The sequence below is a fragment of the Phycodurus eques genome, chromosome 18 (assembly GCF_024500275.1).
Source record: "Phycodurus eques isolate BA_2022a chromosome 18, UOR_Pequ_1.1, whole genome shotgun sequence".
NCBI lineage: Eukaryota > Metazoa > Chordata > Actinopteri > Syngnathiformes > Syngnathidae > Phycodurus > Phycodurus eques.
Window position 1 is genome coordinate 18,527,266 of NC_084542.1, and position 14,701 is coordinate 18,541,966.

At 46.3% G+C, this 14,701-nt stretch overlaps 1 protein-coding gene across 1 annotated transcript in view; it reads right to left on the reverse strand.

Moving 5' to 3' along the window:
* Nucleotides 1-4,475, reverse strand: part of LOC133416854 (steroid hormone receptor ERR2-like) — a 56,603-nt gene extending 52,128 nt beyond the window's left edge. The window contains exon 1 of the mRNA XM_061704117.1: nucleotides 4,288-4,475. The gene's annotated coding sequence lies outside the window, so the exon portion shown is untranslated. The remainder of the gene's footprint in view (nucleotides 1-4,287) is intronic.
* Between the last annotated feature and the right edge of the window lie 10,226 nt (nucleotides 4,476-14,701).

Genomic DNA, 14,701 nt, shown 5'->3' on the forward strand with positions numbered 1-14,701 from the left:
CAGATATTTACTGCGATGACTGAAGAAGATGTCAACAAACTGCCTGTGAAATGCAAAATCTTCATGTTGATCTAAACTTTCGTTTAAGTTTGCCAGCTAAATTCAAATATTTGTCCCATTAAAAACCATTCATTTATTCTCAACTGTCTGTTGTCTTCTCTCTCTTGGCCGCCTTGCTTGTGTGCGCCTCGTTGTCGGCTGCGAGTGCATGCACATCACGCACGCGAAGGTGGAAAAAAATCCTGACTTGACAGCCTTAGGGGTGGGAAGGCCCCTTTAGAGCGCCTCATAGTTGCGGTGTGGAAAAGCCCCGGTGGGATATATTGCAGCCACAGCAGGCTTAAGAAGATATTTTTTTCACGGCACAAACATAGTTACAGTATGTTCAGGCATAAGAAAAATGAGGCAGCATCCATTTTTCCAGGTCGTAGCAGAGGTATTTGATTGGCAGTCGAGCGGGCGTGGTTTCAGCACACTCGGCGGACACGCCCGCACTCTTCGAGGGCGGAGACGACGGCCATTTTGAAGCCTCATTTTACATACTTTTTCTTGTAATCATTCAGATTTGGCAGATTTTGTTGATTGTGAACCGCTCCAAATGAAGCAAATGATGGTTTCTACAATTGTGACGTGAAAGTGGTACAATTAAGCGGTGGATTAAGCTCCGTGACTAAATTTGCCTGTACAGTTGAAAATGTGTTATTGAGAGACCATTTTTTTCCAAGGTGAAAATAAACAAATACAAACAAGAGGGTGCTTTATATATCACATCACCCAAATTTTAACATTCCAGATTGTTCGCGCTGTTTTTGTCCGGTTAAATTCAATTGATTGCCGCCTTTCACGCACGTCACCTCGCCGCACGTCACGGCAAATTCCTCAAAGCGGCCGTAATTCCCCGTATCTTGAATTGTTGTTTAGTTTTGTCTGCCGAAGGACATTTAGCCACGGCGATGTCGCTGAGTGACCGCTACCGACGCGTTCCTTCTTTGAATTCTTCACGGGGGTGCTTCTCTGCCAGAAAGCGCATCGATTTTTCGATCAAATACGAAAACAGGCATTGTGGGGAGGCTGCAGAGGTCACTGGGAATTGGAGCGAGAGTGTGTGTGTGTGTGTGTGTTTACCTCCTCCCTCCCCACATCACCATTGTCACTCCCCGAAGGCCTCTCTGTTAAATTGGCTGACAGATAATAAGATCATACAGGAGAGTACAGACACGCGCACACGCACGCACACACAGACCTTTGTCTTGCTCCACGACCGCATCATCAACACCGCGGTCAAGCATCGGCACAAACGAGAGATGCTTCGCTCTGCCAAATTCCGACGGAACTTTTGTTTTTTCGAGGGCTGCTGAATTTAGCGAGTGTCCACTTTTCAAATCTCGCTCCCAGTTGAAGATTACTCTAAAACCGAAACATAAAACAAAAGAGAATTGTATATTTAAACATCAAAATACCATCAAAATTTTCTAACCAAAGTTAATTAATGCAACAATGTGAAACGCCATAGACAGGCTAAAGGACGTTTCCATGTGGACATTACAATATTGAGAAAGCTACTTTCAAAACAGAATATTATATAATATAATCCATCCATTTTCAATACCGCTTCTCCTCACGCGGGTTGCGAGCATGCTGGCGCCTATCCCAGCTGACTGCGGGCGAGAGGCGGGGTACACCCCGAACTGGTCGCCAGCCAATCGCAGGGCACATAGAAACAAACGACCATTGGCACTCGCATTCACACCTACGGGCAATTCAGAGTCTTCAATCAACCTACCGTGCATGTTTTTGGGATGTGGGAGGAAACCAGAGTATCCAAAGAAAAGCCACGGAGGCACGGGGAGAAAACATGCTAACTCCACAAAGGATTTGAACCCCCAACCTCACAACTATGAGGGGGATGTGCTAACCAGTTGGTCACCGTGTCGCCTATATAATATTAATCATGATCAATTTCATACATTTTCTGACATGGACGTTTAAATTCGTCGACTGCAATCCGACCGTTGACTGCCACCGACGAACATGTTCGTCAGGGATGTTTTTCAACGGGTAGACTTGTCTGTGAAATTCAGGTGCAACAACCAACAGATCGCTGTAGATGGAGCCAGTGCATCGCTTTCAATTTGAGATCAGCTCAACTTTTGTGTAAAAGACAAACATTAGGCGGTGGATCTCGGGCCGATTGTGAGGGAGAGAAATGCTGACACGGTGGAAGTTGGACAAGTTTAGGCACCCGGCGCTTGAACAAAGTACAGTATGCATGTTGCAATAGGTGGTAGAAGTGTGTGTTGCAATCGTGAGAAAAGACGATACATTCTATGGTGTGAATGTCGAACGGCACGTAAAAAAGTTACTGGCGCTCAACTTGAGCCACGTGGTGAGTTAGTCACTCACAGCGACTTTCTCAGTTGTACATCTGTCAAAAAAAAATCTTATTTTGCCACAAAAAGTCCTGTCAGTCTTGTTTTCTAGTGTGAGGTGTCATAAAAGCAAAATATATTATCATGAAAGTCACTGTTCTGCTCGACATTTTTCTGTGGTGCGCTTATACTGTCCCAGAACTTCGAATATTCTTTGTGTCTTGAAAGATCCGGCAACATGGGGAACTCTGCTTTAAAAACGCTGGCAGTCAACGAGTTAAGCGCTGTCCACATTTGGTAGCAGCCACGTTAGTTGCATTGTAAATTTCACCTCAACTGCATTCGATGACATGTTGCTCATGAGGTCAAATAATGATGAGGAATGATAGTATCCATCATGGCCCGAGAAGAATTTTGGGCATTATTTTGCTCCTTGTGGCCTGCAGTAAAAGCTCTTCATCATTTGCATTTCTCACACATAGGAAGCCATAAGTCAGCCTGCAGGACATTAGAAAGCTCAAAGAAACCCTGGAGATTCCCGCGTGACATTGTTTTTTAAAATGTTTTATTTATTTCTTATTTTGTACCCCGCCCCTGCGAGCGTCTCGCAACCTCACTCGATCGAGTTGTTTTGGCCCCGACGGCCGCCCGGGCTGATTTTGAATAAGTGCTCGGGGCGAAGAGGGGTCAGCCGCAATTTCGGCGGCGGCTAAACCGGCCGATTCTAATGCCAGATCCGAGGTGACTTTGACTTTTGATTAACGACACTTCTCCAAAGGACGGCGCGGAAAAACTTTGGGCGCCGCCAAAATGGCTGGCAGTCAAAAGGAGGCAGGCCGAGCGCCGCGGAAGAATAATAAGCGAAGGTGCCGTTACCGCGTGGAAAAAAGTGTTTGTTATTAAAATATTTGTTCTTCTCAGGGCCGCAAAGTCCCTCGATGCGTCCCCCCACTAACGCGCATTTCCATGCGAATTACATCAAGCACGCAGAGAATGACGCTCACTCGCTCGTTTGCTTAGCCTGTGAAAAGCGAGAACCCCAGGGAGAGCTCGCATCCCATCAGCCCTTTGGGGCAGGAGACCCGAGGAGGACAGGAAGGAAGGGGGGGGAGCTGTGTATCACAGTAAGGAGATGAAAAGAAAGTGGAGACATGCTGCAAAAATTCAGGCGTGAAGACATAACAAGGAGACAATCTGCCGATGACATATTCCTCAAAAGAAAGTCGTGCCTCTAATAAACACACAAGAAAAATAAACGCCCCCTTCAAATGAAGGCATCAAGGGGGAAAAAAAACAAAAAAATGAGGCGTCTGTAATTCATGCAGTTGATGGATGCGGACATGAAAGCTCATTTGAGCTCTGTTGCTAACCAAAAGACACCAACACCATCACCATCAAGTCGTATTGGTTTCCTTGCAGTGCATGGAAAATATCAGTCGGTGGCCCTAATGTGCTAATAAGATGATTTGCCAACAGCCGCTAATCACCACAGAAGAAGAAGCGACAAAACATTATCGTGTTTTGTGCTCACATTTCCCATGTTTGCAGTTTAGGTGGAGCGCAAATATTTTTAACTTTGTGTTCGGGCCATCACCAGCAAATCTTTTTACAATCAATTATCATATCGACTATCCCTATGAGCCAAAAACGATGTATTATTATTTTTTAACTACTAACATGCATTTTATTCTCATTTATGAGGGATTGACTTCTATCCTTAAACTGCATATAGTATAAATTCGGTGTACACAATTTGAGGCAACAAAATTAGACAATGCTAAACAGTTAGCAATCGCAATTAGCATTAGCGCACTAGCGATGACCATTTTAGGTCAAAAAACGCTAACTACCATTCATCTCACTCATACGTCATGTTATATGTACATTACGCATCTAACAGTGTCTTAAAATCACTTACAGTCGCTCCCCTGTCGTTATTGGCAATACTTTCAGTGGTCCAACATTGCGTCCGTCTGTAACAAATGTCCGTGCGGTAAACATGGACAGTGGCCAAACATGGTTCCGGTATTTTTTCTTTTTTTTCTTTTTTTTTGCGGGGGTGTGATCCAGCGGAGCGTCGAGGCAGAAATTTTGTGTCCACCTATTCTTTAAGTCAACTCAACCTAGTTAGTCTTTTTTTCCCCAGCCCTACTGTGTGTAGAATTATTTTGAGTACCATTTTTCTTATGAAAATATAAACAAAAAAATAATTTGAGTGTTTTGGGGGCGGGTGTGATGGATTACCGGCGTTTGCATTCATTTCAACAGGAAAATGGAAATTGAAATCATTTCTCAAGGCACCACTTAAGTATAATTATTTTATTTCATGGATGCTATTGTTCACACACAGACATTAAAGCTCATTTGGACCCTGTTGCTAACCAAAACAGCAAGACACATGCTCAAAGAATTGTTTCCATTTGCCCAATCAGGAATGGAAAAGAAATGGAAAAGTTGTAAACACCCCGTTAATACGTTCCTGACCCCCAGCGATAAAAAGCCAAGAAAAATCCTCTCCAAATTGACCTGTTCAGTGGATATAAAAAGTCTACACAGCCCTGTTCAAAGGCCAGGTTTTGTGACAAAAAAAGGGGCCCAAGATAAATAATCTCAAAACCTTTTCACCCGTGGTGTCAACTCCCCCAAAAAGTTTGAAAGCTTTGCAGAGGGAAGTAAAAATAAGTGCACAAGTGTGCAAACCCTCTTATAACTTGGATTTGGCTGCGTTCAGAGTTATCCAATCACTTTCAAACTCATTTTGCCGCCACCATTGAAAGTTACATTTCTCATGCTGACCAAAATAAATTACATTCAATTCAATTCAAAAAGTGCCTGTGGTCGCATTTGGACAAGGGTGTGTGGACTTTTCATATTGACTATAAAGACAAATTTAGAGTGTATTTTCTTGGTTTTTCACCGATTGCTGGTGGGTGTGGAAAATATCCATATTATTTCAGTTCTTTTATTTTTACTTCCCCTTTCGAATTTTTTTAAAAATCAAGTCTGATTTTAGGTCACATTATTTTTAGATCACAAAAACCTGACATTTGAACGGGGTGTGTAAACGTTTTATATGGACTGTGTACTTAAAAAAATAAAAAGCTTTAAAAATCTGCAATATAGTGAGTGGGGGGCGAATGATGAGTTCAAAAGCTTGAGGTGTCCCAAGACTTTTGCGCACTAGCCCACCAAGCAACAAGAAGAATTGACAAGCGTGTTCATGTTGCCAGTCAGGTGAATACCACAAGATCAAGTTTCAGGCTTCTTCTCCGTGTCTTGTTTTTTTCCCTCCCATATTATGAGCTGTCAGTCATTTTTCAGCCGCCAACAACTTTCATCTGCCGCCATTCATCACGTCCGCTGGAATAGAGTTTCTCCCGCTGTCAATTTAGGAAATGGAGTGCCAAGCCGGACCCCGGGGACACACCGCGCTAATCTCGTCCTCGCCGCGTTCCAGCCAAAGCCACGCAAGTTTTCCGCTCGAGCTTGTCGCGGCCGTCCGACGCAAACAAACGACAATCAACACAAAAAGATGAAAACGAGACTGCGGGGAGTCAAGAAACTCCTGCAGGGCTTCAGCGGGCCGTTTTTACCACTGTGTGTGTGTGTGTGTGGGGGGGGGGGGGGGGGGGGGGGGCATGTCAATGTCACAGTTTTATACGTCACAGGAGGAAAGATAAATGATTGGCTGCTTACATGACAGCTGGAGAAGACATTTACCCACCATCGCACACGTCAGTGTCAGCAGAAAAAGTATTTGAAAAAGAGATACTGTATCTACAGTAGTAGTGCTTTGAGATATGAAGTTTAATCCGGTGTATGCGCAACCTACTTCGGTATTCTGCGAATCAGGTAAAATCCCTTCCTCCTCGCTCTGGTGAACAGAGAAGCGACCGGGACCGTTTCAAAGCACTTGTAGCTTAAAACACTTACAATGTCTTTTTTTTTTTAAAGACAAAGATGCCAATAGACAGTGTTACATGTATGATATCATATTTGTATAAATCCCGAAAATGTTTGCTTCAAACCATCCTGTCATCAAACCGTAGTCACGCTCGTTAGCGAAGCGTCCACAGGAAGTCCGCTGTTCCGTGTCGGTCACGTGATGTTTCGCAGTTAGCGGACTCGCTCTGTGACCACGCTCGTAAATGCAAAACGCAAATCATCTTTCCCACTGAAATAAATGGAAATGATATGAATCCATTCCAGCCTCCTTCCAGAAAATGACAAAAATGTCTTTTATACTGTTATGTACTTTCTAAAAACATATGAAGAGTTGAGTTTCACCCAACAGGTCTCACAAGTCTCGCGTAAAGACAGTCGGGCTGTTTTGGGTCCGATTTTGCCCCTTGACCAGACGCCAAGAAGGATTTTCCAAAGCAAAGCTTTGTGGGACTTCACCGCCATTTTACGACGGTCTCGCATCCGCCAACCTTCGGAAACGCTCGGGTGACACCGGCGCGTACCCGCAAGTGTCTGCTCGTCTGCGTTTTTGTGAGATTGCGTGCGATCACGCGAGGTTTTGAGTTTTTTTTTACGTGTGCGGTGTTGTGTAATGTGATTATCGGAGCACAACATACGTAATACCACAAAAACCGGTCGGGACGAAGCGTCGGCGGTGTTCTATGACGCTCCCCGAGTGTCCTTATCTCCCATAAGCCCTGACCGCACGACCTTTTGCAAAGCACAGAGGTCATTACGCAAGTGGACGGAGCGCTGCAATAACTGCTGGACTATACGAGCATTACAAGACGCTCACTTCAATCGTATGGAGCTTTTTCCGATAATAACTGTCGCAAATTAGCATTAACAACACTTTTACGCCGCCGTAGCCGCTTTAGAGCGCCTCGTTGTGGGGCGCGAGTGCACGCATGTCAGGCAGAGAAAGCCGGAAGAGCGAGGAGGAGGGAATTTCAGTCGGATGAGACAGCCAACATGTGAACCGGGGCTTCTGGCTAGCGCGGCCGCTTTAGAGCGCCTCGTTGTCCGCTGCGACTGTGCGCGCATCACGCAGAGAAGGCGGAAGAGCATCGCATCTGCACAAAGCAAACAAATGAGATTCCTTTCCATAGGCGTGTAATCACATTTCCTTTTTTCGCCACGTGACGTGGCGTGGGAACGGCGGCCGCCATGTTTGCGTCCCGACTTCTTTTAAATGTGCAGCTCACATATAAAACGAGATGAGGCCCACAGACACTTTACGAAAGATAATGTCGTCACCTGGACCGAGGATCTGCATTCAGTACAGAAAATAAGAGGATTTACTGTAAACGTTGGCCATCGTGAGATTGATTTAATAATAATAATAACGAGACATTGTGAGGAATAGCATCCTATTTTGAGACTGAAAAAGACTACAAATATGGATTCTTTTGTTACACAATGCTCGTCCAATTTGTGTGCGTGTGTGCAATGCATCATGTTCAAACGATAATAAAATTGGAAGCACAATATGGGATTAAAGAGGAACTGCTGCTTGTTGTTGAATACTGTCCTCTAGTGGCCCCTCAGCTTTCCAATGATATTCAGCAGAAGGTTCACTTTAATCACCTCAAGGAGAAGAGGCCACTGGACCCCGTTTATTATTAGCCTAATATCAAACTCATCAACATATTTACTCCCAAAAATGGATGAGATCACCGTGAACAATTTCAAGAGTGAACTACATGTTGCAGTATTTCCAAAAAGTGGGGCAGTGCAGAATATCTCTTAAATGGGAATTTGAGTGTGAAGATGCGCAATTGGGAGAAAGTCAAAAATCTTGCAATGTGGAAAGTGAGTCCCAAAATGTACGACATCAGCTGAACATTTTGAAGTTGGAATGGTTTGAATCTGAGAATTTTGTCTTTTAAATGGGGGGAATTGGGGGAGGCGGCACGGTGGGCGACCGGTTAGAGCGTCAGCCTCGCAGTTCTGAGGACCCGGGTTCAATCCCCGTCCCCGCCTGTGCGGAGTTTGCGTGTTCTCCCCGTGCCCGCGTGGGTTTCCTGCGGGCACTCCGGTTTCTTCCCACATCCCAAAAACATGCATGAATTGGAGACTCTAAATTGCCCGTAGGCGTGACTGTGAGTCTGCGAATGGTCGTTTGTTTCTATGATGGGCGGGCGACCGGTTCGGGGCGTACCCCGCCTCCTGCCCGACGACGGCTGGGATAGGCTCCGGCACGTCCGCGACCCTCGTCGGCTCAGAGAATGGATGGATGGAATTTGGGGAATTTCACAAGGAAAAATGGAATTCCGGAACTGAAAGTTCCCTGAGATGTTCTGAATGAACTGAACAATTTGGAATGGGAACTTTTTAAATGTCTCCTCCACCAAATTCGACTTTTTCAGCATTGAACATTTGTAATTGGGAGAAATCTGGGAATTTTTGGAACGTGGAAAACGGCAGCCCGGATGTCCTGAATTTTGTGAATATGTTGAAGTTGAGAAATGTGGAGATGGACTGTGAGATCAAGATCATCAGCAGCCACACAAAAAGGGAAAAACGTTCAAAGGCGCTTTAAAGGGCGCAGGAGTTGCTCGAAGTCAGCAAGCGGGCGAAGGCGAGTCGTCTCCTCGAAGGGACCGCCGTCGTCCCTCGCCAGTCCAATTCCACTCATCCCGAAGTCGTCTCATCATCTAATTCCATCCCGCAGTCGCTTTGTCTCTCTCTCTCGTCAGCTCTCGCTTTGCCCGATAAATCACGAGAGTTTTCTGGGACCCCGTCCGCCGTTTCTACGGCGACAGCCTCCGCCAGGGCCTCCTCATTGGACACGGCAGCGGCGGCGATTTGCATGCCAGACTATTTCTCTTCATCATCTCGGCCTCTCCTCGACGCCGCAAGAATGGAGAATAAGTCAGCGGCTGACGGCGGACGGCGTGCGCGTCCTTGTCCTACAAGGTTAGCGGTCCATTTCATCTGTGCGCCAGGAGAGGCTACGGGGGGGATTGAATTAAAATAAATGATGGCCGGACATTTATTGCACGGGGGGCGGGGGGTCGAGGAGGGATTGGAGAGGAGTTGCCGGGTAAAACTTGAGTCTCGTCGCAAAATAACGATTCAGAAAAAAACACGGGCCGAGAGAACTGAGAGATTCAAACGATCCTTTGAATCTGAATGCGCAGTTTCGCTCAGCGGACAAAAGCCACATCATTCGGAGGAAATGAAATCAACCTCTCAAAACTTCAGAAGAGGACCGTCTTCTTCGTGTATCTCCATATGGCTGCAGTACAGCGCCCCCGGGTGGCCAAGGTGCACGCACCAGAAGGAGCAGCACAATGCCCATTGTGATATCACGATGCGCAACCTGTGGAGTTTTTTGACCTTCCATTTAGGTTTTTATAGAGTGCAATACTCTCGTGTGCTACTTTTCTTGATCAAAAACATGGCAAGCTTTTTGGTTGGCGTTGTTGGAATGAACGGATTAATGGCATTTGCGTTCATTTCGATGGGGCAAGATGATTTCAGAGTGTGGTCATGCGAGGGTTAATAAAGTCCAAGTGAGGGTTCATCGACAGCGGATTTGAGAGAGCGAGTAGCACAACGTAACTGGAGTTGGTCCTGAATCTCTGCCGTTTTTGATGTCCCGGTCAAAGTTTGGAGTTGGAAAAGAAGAATTTGAGGAGAAGAAGAATAAAATAAGAAGAATGAAGATGCACGTGACGAGGAGGAGGAGGGTCATACAAGAAGGAGAACGTGAACTTGACTAGAAGAACCTGAGAACAACATCGGTAGATGATTTAGTTTCAGAAAGATGCATTGTTTACAAAGGAATATGAGGAGAAGAATGTGAGAAGAAGATCAAATGAAGAGGAGGAAGATTTTGAGAATGCCATTTTCTCAACAAACGAAAATGAAGAAGAAGACAAAGTGACCAAAACATGCAAACTCAGCCAAGAACGGAACGGACCGTCAACTCATTTCGTTAGGATATAAAAATCAAACGGCGTATTCAAGTTGAGCGTGCTCCCGTCCGAGCAAAACTCCAGCGCCACGCTCGTCTCGGCGTTTCACACTTACAAGTTCGGCTGAGAAGCCATCTTGGCTTCCTCGAGTCCCAAAAATTCCGATGAAGGCCCGCTCCACACATTACGACAATCGGCCCGTTTTTTTTCTTCCCCACTGACTGCGCACGTCAAACGCGAGACAATCTTAAGTCTTCGAAGATGATCCCAGAAGATTGTCCTCACGTCTGAGGTGCGTTACGAGCGGATTCGTCCCGATTTTAGGCTCCAAAAGCGGTCGGGGCCGACAACCTGAAATAATGAACGCGTTTAATATTTACGAGCAAAACTCTTCACGTGTGCGGGGAACGCCGACTTCTCCCGAGTCGTGACGCCGACAATTGTGACGCGGAACGCGATGTAGCCAATCAAGAAGCACCAGAGCGCGACGAACACGTCAGCGATCGTAAATGAAAACGAAAATGTCTTCCCCGATGCGGTTTGTGGGAGAAAAGTGGCTTTCCTCAGACGGCGAGAAGTACTTTCCAAAGTGAGTCGCCATTTTTCAAGGCGCTCGGCTCCGGCAACCTTCGGGAACGCTCGGGAAACCTCGGCGCGTACCCGGAAGTCTTTCCTGTTCTTCTTCTTCTTCTTCTTCTTCTTGGTTTTGTGAAATCACGTGTGATCCCGTGAGACTTCAAGATCGACGGTACGAGAGAATCTGTGTGCAGGTCTGCTGTGTAGAGATTGTCGGAGCACACCGCACACGTGACGACCTAAACCATTTTTTTATCTTTACGTTTGGAGTCTGAATCAAATTAAAGATCCTTTACGAGTAGAGAAATCTTTGTGCGTGTACCCGGCCTTAGGCACTTAAATTCATCTTTTTGCTGCTTGAAAAAGAAACATCCATTTTTCCAGATTAGTATTTGATTGACAGTTGAGGGGGCGCGGTTTCAGCGCATTCAGCGGACACGCCCGCAGCCTTTATAGACTTGCCAATTGTTTTGAATCATTCCGAATCGGCAGGGTTGTTAACGACGCCGTTCTCTGCGGTTTGTCAAATGTACACGACAAGACGACATATGTATTTTCACGCCACGCTTTCAAGCAGTCAGATTCGCGCAAGAGGAGCGAGGATGTCCCAGGCGCCCAGGACGCGCATTTCCCCCGAATGGCTTCCCGTTTCCACAAATATGTTTTAGGGCCCCGAGGACGCCCCCGCTAAGTGACTCCTCGTTCCCGCCGACCGCAAAGCTATCAAACATGTCGGCGCGCTCTCCGCGCGGGGCCTCGGGGCTCCCTCGAATGCTGACTCTCCTGGACCCGCTCCAGCACGCTCCATTGTAATACGGTTATTTTTACCAACAGCTGACGCAAATAAATATTTATAGTTGTTGGCGGGTCAGCGGAGCGCGATGAAACCCGTAGAGGGGCGGACAGCAATAGCGCGCAAGCGGACGTGAGCGAGAACACAGGTTCGATGAAGCGGGGCGGGGATAAACTTGCTGGCTTGGCGAATGTGGGAAATCAAACGAGAGCAAAGTGATGCAGAAGTACGAGCACAGGACGCGCTTACTTTGCAATTGTCCAAAAGAGCACGACACTGTCAGCCCACTAATTGCCCATCACATTTTCTGCCCCCGCTACATCTCGGGATTTTAGCTATACTCATTTTGTTAGCCCATCTATGACATTTCACATTATATGTTACCATTAAGATAGCCGACATTCTTTAAAGTGAGATTATATGGTTGCTTAAATATACAGTGTTGACTTGTGATACAAATTGAATACGTTCCGTGACTTTATAACGTGAATCGCGAAAATCCTTGAATAATTGACGCGCATGAAAAAAAATGTTGTTATATTGTTATATTTGCGTTCAAATACCTGTTGCTTAAAGTGTTCTAAAACCGCCTTACTCAGTAGATGTTATTCGTTAGCCTGTGTATTGCGTTTCCCGTGATGTGTTAGCATTAGGCTAGCTGACCTAAAGGCAAAGCTATGTCCTTGTTTGAAATATGAAACAGGTCATTCTCTTTGTTTTATGTTCAGTTCGACAGTAAGCTTATTTTTCCCGCCATTGTTACTATTACAAACAAGCGTATCGCACGCTCATCGACGTAAGCCGCAATTAGCGCTAACCACGTCGACATTCCCGGCGGCCGCCGGTCAGTCGAGGCCGCGCAAATAAACAACGGCGGCGAACGGCCGACGTCAGCGGGGCGGCGAGCGTCCGCGCGCGACCTCTGGAGTGACAGCGAGGCTTCACGGGAGGGCAAGGGGGCTTCGCCTTGACCTCAGCCCGCCGCCGCCGCCGCGCTTCCTCTCCGCTCTACCCGGCCCGACCTCCCGAAAAAGCCGGGCCGGCCTCGCCGCTGACGGCTGAGTTATTACCCAGCAGGCATCGCGGGGAGCGGGGCCGCGCGGCAGAGGTCGGCCACGTCCGACAGAATATTTGGATGTTTTATCGTTTTTTTGCCGGGCGCCGGCCGTGGTGGGGGAGGGGCTCGCGTCCTGGGGATGAGAAGAAAAGCACTCGTGTGAGAAATGAAGACGACGACGAGCGAGCGGACACGAGCGGGAAGAACTAAACAACACAAATGAAACAACATCAAACCAACGAATGGCGCATTCGCTGAATCTAAAAAATAAGATCCGGACTGTTCGAGGAGCCGAACGGCGTCATCGGCATTGCGTCGTCTCCTCAAGTCGTGGCTCGGGTGAAAATGGATTCTCGCTTTGAATTAGATTACAATCATATATTAGAAGCTTCCAGTACTCAAAGCCATTCTCTAACAATTAAAATTAAATATATAATTACATTATATCATTGAATAAGATATATCATGAAATTAAACAATATCAAACCAAGATATATACTGAATTATATTACTGTACTAATAATAAGATTTGAAGATGTTAACATGTATATAACAAATGTAAACTATGATATAGGCATAAATCCAATATTTAAAATAATTCAGGAGCACGTCATAGGCCAAAAGAATTGTCTTGATGTGTCGTCATGGTTACAATAACAACACAAGGAACAAGGGGGAACATGTTGCCAACACATTACAAATATTAAAAAACACAGTATGTTTGCATAATTTTGAAGTGAATGACGTCATTTTCCCACTTGCTGTATCGATACCAACAGAATTCAGCATGTTGTGATCTTTCATCTTTGGCGGGAAATGCTGACCTCTGCTGGTGGAAAGAAATGTAAGTTTTATGTCAAATTGGTAAAGTCGTATTTTTCAACATTTTGTGTGTGTAAAAGTGCTGACTTGTTGAAAAGATACAGTAGGCGGCTTTTTTTTTTAGAACCCTCATCTATATATATGGCACTTTGGAGGTGATGAATATTCATATCGATGACCTTACGTATACATATTCATACACGCTGACAACAGATCACGCAGGTCATTCATTGGCTGCAGGCCAGACAGCCACACGCGCTCAATGTTGCTTTGCACTACACACACACACACAATGCCCAAAGCAGCCGCACACACGCAGAAAGGTCAACGCTGATCCATCCAGGACGCAGACTTTGGACTGGTCTTCGAGCCCCTCCCATCAAACGCAGCCAAAATGGCGCTCGGCCACCAATGTGTGTGTGTGTGTGTGTGCGTGCGTCCACGTCTTATTATGCAGCCCCATCTGTGTGGGGTCAAAGGTGACGGCCGGGGCCTGGCAGGGCCGAGCGGGTGAGCGGATGAGAGCGGTCGGGGCTCGCTTTAACTCAGCACCGCGTGACGGGACTTCAACTTTTGGCAAAATCCACCAGAACGGAGAAGTTCGATCAGGAACTGAAAGATCTTTTCTTTCTAGATATTAAAAAAAAAAAAGGATTCCTTGTGCTTTTTTTGTGAGTTTAAAAGCGGAAAAACACACGTGAGCGACAGTGAGCGTTCATGCGTGTGTTCCTCGTCGTGTACTGTTGTGAGCTGTGTACGATTGTCCATTGTCTGTCTGTTGTCCAAAGGTGTGTGTGTGTGTGTGTGTGTGTGTGTGTGTGTGTGTGCGTGCGTGCGTGTTAAACAGAAAATCCCTAATCTGTCATAGATTTGCTTCCTGTCTAGACTCAGCATGAGGACGCCAACTCTAATCTGGCCAACTCTACTCTCGTGTGTGCGTGTGTGTAATGTATGTGCGATCACACACTTTCATCTCGTGCGCGAGATGAAAACCATCCGCGCCGGCGTCCAATCCGGACGGCAGACACGTCCACGCTCCAGCGTCTGTTCCTAATTGGTCGAGTTCCCAAAGTTTTGTTGTTGCTGTTTTAATTTGGAAAGGTAATTACTGCGCCAGGCGAAGCGCTTCCGTCTTGTCCAGCTTCCGAAAGACGATTTCCTCATTGCGCTCGTAGCGTTTTCGGGAACCCGATAGGCG